This window comes from Vombatus ursinus, unplaced genomic scaffold (genome assembly GCF_900497805.2).
Source record: "Vombatus ursinus unplaced genomic scaffold, bare-nosed wombat genome assembly UNPS02015089.1, whole genome shotgun sequence".
Taxonomy (NCBI): domain Eukaryota; kingdom Metazoa; phylum Chordata; class Mammalia; order Diprotodontia; family Vombatidae; genus Vombatus; species Vombatus ursinus.
The window spans coordinates 2,125,243-2,129,277 of NW_020954867.1; positions in this window are offsets into that span (position 1 = coordinate 2,125,243).

Sequence of the window (4,035 nt, forward strand, 5' to 3'; positions counted from 1 at the left end):
AATTTGAGGATCTATGCAATTTCTCAGTGATGCATATTTTTCCTGTTTATATTTACTATGAATTTTGGTGCTCTGTAAAGCAACATCAGGAATGAATGAACCTCATGGTGTTCTGAGTTTGATTGAAATCCAAATATTGCTGGCAAGGTACACCTGCCAAATTTTGTTTGTTTGTGTTTTTAATTATATTTTGGATTGAATTCTACTGAGCAAATTCAGGACTCCTAACTGAGCATTTTTTAAAACATCAGAAAGGAGGTAAAACTCTTTAGGGACAGCTTAATGGTACTACTTTAACTGATTTCATTAGCCAAACAGCATATATAAGTAAAGGAATATCATCTAAATCAATGGTTCCTAAACTTTTCTAGCATGAGGTCCTCCACTTTTAACATTAAAAAAAAAAAACACAAACAACCCTTATTGCACAACCCTTATAGAAGATATACTAACAGTCATCCAATACAGAAACTGTCATTGCTAACAACACATATGGCCTTGCAGATCCTTTGCAGTAATTCCATGCTCTATCTACATATTTCCAAAGCCCAAAGTATGGAACCACTGATCCAAATAATAAAAGCAAAGTAACAAAGAGCACGCATAAAAATGGAAACTGAGGGCAAGGTCAGAATCACCTAGTACAAAATTATTATTAATAAAATAATGGCTAGAATTCATATTTAGCATTTAAGGTTTTCAAAGTGCTTTACAAATGTTTTCTCTTTTCCTCCTCACAACAATTCTGAGAAGATTAAAGTATTATTTTTACTATACAGCTGAGGAGACTGAGGCTGAACCAAGTTAAATGATTTGAAAACACGGGTTATTTGAACTCACATCTCCATGACGCCAAGTCCAGAATCAATGAATTGTGCCATCTAGATGCCTCCAATTATTTTCCAGCTGAAATTCACAAGGTAATTACAAAATCCTATACTTCTCTCTGGCTTTATGAAGAATTCAGTGTAGAAGGTTAAAATCCATGTATTTAATGTTTTAAATTGCATAGGTTAAATAATAAAATTGAAAGTTTCTTTTAAATCTAATATAATTTGCTAAAAATTACTTTTTCTCAGATTCAAATTGGCCTAGCTAGTCATTTTTTAACTTCTTCCTGAAAAAGTATTTAGGGAAGGAAATAACAATAATCATGATGATGAAAAGTTGATGATATATGCTTCTTTAAAGTATGTGCATTTTCCAATATGTATTTTAACATATGAATTTTGATGACATACCTGTGAACATCAGAAATGAATGAATACTTGGAAAGTGGGGAGGAGAAGGAAGGGGAGAAAATTTAAAACTCAAAATCTTATGGAAGTGAATGTTGAAAACTATAAATAAATAAATTATTAAAAAAAAATGAATTAACCTCAAGGTTTTTTGAGTTTGATTCAGATCTAAATAGTGTTGGTCAGGCATTTGTTTGATTATATCCTTATTCCATAATGCACTTTCAGTCCTTGGAAGGAAGTGGGTAGTTTTCACTAATTAAGTGCAATAGTGATAATATGAATTCTAAACTAGGAGGAAATTAACTCAATCTCCCATGGCAATGTATTTAAAAAACACAACAGGGTGTACCTAATGAAAATTAGACAATATAACCACTTATCAGGTACGTTACGGTGGGATTCTTTTCATGTATGAGTCAGACAAGCTCTCGATTCTTTGATTCTGTTACTTATATCCATGGTATAATTGATAAAAAACTTGGACCAGAGTCAGAGAAACCTAGGTTTAAGACTCACCTTGCTCTGTGTATTATTAAACTTCTTAGTATCCAAGGCAACTCTTAAAGAGGGGTTCTTACTCTTTGGGGGTCATTGACCCCTTTGTTAGCCTGGTTGTTTATGACTCGTTTCTCAAAATGTGTTTAGACACATAGGACTACACACACACACACACACACACACACACACAAGTGTGTATATATGTATATATATGTATATGCACATATACAGAGTATGTGTATATATACTGTATATATATATGTATATGTATATATGTTGTATGTATATACACATACTGTTTATATATATGTATATATATTCTGCTAACTTTTTACTTGCCTCATGTTTTCTGTTTCAAGAGAATTTGTTTGTTAGGAAACCTGAGGATGTGTCAACACATACATTCTGCTTTGACTGACTTGTTTGACTTGACCTCCATGAGGTCAAATTCAAAAAGCTAGTGATGTTCCTCAGAAGGTCCCTAGATTCTTATAATGACTAGTTCTATATCTGCCATCCGTTAAATTCTCTCAGTCCCTTTTGTTATTTGTCCTGAAGTTACATTTTTTTCCCAACTGCAAGTGTCAAGGTTTGTTTGTCAGAAGCAATGGCTTGCTACTATCCACATGCCTGCCACCTCAGCCAGGTGTTCCCAATTACCTGCTCAGCCCATGTTAGCCATGCTGAGATTGGTTCCCGACTCCAAATGAACCATATGAAAACACTGAGCCTGAGGCAGGAAAGAAAAAAAAAACCTGTGTAAATTATTATACTCTTCACTTTTTACTATCATGTAGCACCTGTGTCCTCTGCTTGCATACATTACTCCTTTAACTCATAGGAGTTCCCTGGGTTTTAGACAACCCACTTTGCCCTGCTCTTTCAATTCCCATAAATCTCCTGCTCCAGCCTAGATGCTAGAACTCCTTCCTTCCTTGTTCTGTTCTCTGGTATTTGTGTTCTGGAAAATTAACTCCTAGAAAATTTGCTTATGTGGAACACCTCATCTCCTGATAATGTGGAATAAATAGTTACTATTGCATACAAAAGCAATGATCAAGTTCTTTAGCAACTTATTGACTACTTGGTACAATTACTCAACCCCCAGAAGTCCAAACCGAGATTTTAAAAGAAGAGTTCTTATGTTTGGTTAAATTGAGAACCACTTTTTTTTTAGGCAATTGGGGTTGAGTGACTTGCCCAGGGTCACACAGCTAGTGTCAAATGTTTGGTCTGAGGTCAGATTTGAACTCACCTCCTCCTGACTTCAGGGCCAATTGTCTATCCACTGTGCCACCTAGCTACTCCAAGAAACATTCTTGAATAAAATCAAATTACATGTTGTAAAATTATTTATATATGACATTGAGAATAATTGGGCAACCTAGAGATTATTTTTCTAAGTATTTATTGTACATTCTTTAACTACCCCCTTTTTAAATCAAAGTGGTCATAAAGTCTAGAGGTAACTTCATTGTCACACTTGAAGAAGTATTTGGTATTCAATGATCAATCCTACCTCTATAAATCTTTTGACTCCCTCCAGCACAGTGACAAATAAATGCAAATGCTGGGAAAATGTTTTTTCCTATTTGTTTTTTCCCCTTGAAAAATATTACCCAACCTACAATTCACAAAGAAAAAACTTTTTCAAATATTAGCATTGCAAAAACCTATAAGCATGTTCTGCATATGTCTGAGTAGGGGGTATAAAATCAGTTGCCTTGAAGAAGCATCTCTGGAATTGTTGGATGAAAAAATGTCAGAGGTAGCTACCTCATAGCCAAATTAACTCTTATTATTTTGAATTGACAGGTTTTCTGCCACTGACCCAGGCTGTGTATTGGGTTCTTTGGTATAGCCTTTTTGTATTGATTTGCATTAGAGGCTATGGCACGTACGGCTGTTCCTGCTGCTTATGATTCTTCACAGTGGAGTCTTGCCAGGATAAGCCACTGACACAGCTCAAAGCTCCTTTTGGTGCCATAAGATTATGACTCCAAGGACATACTGAGTGGGGGAGGGTAAAAGGTGGAGGAGAGGCTAGAAAAAAGAACCTGCTATTTTTCATGTTGCTTGATTAGCTCAATTTATAATTACCATACAATGGATTCAAATACTAGGAATCAGTTTTGCTACATTTGCTTAAAAAAATGGTCCTCAAATGGTTTATTTTATTCTCTCTTCTTTTTTTTTTCCTTTCAAGCATAAGACAATCTGAAACAAGTTATTTTTTCATATAGATAGGTATCACACTAAGTTTATTCTGGTGAGAAAGAACTTTTTTCCCTTCAAA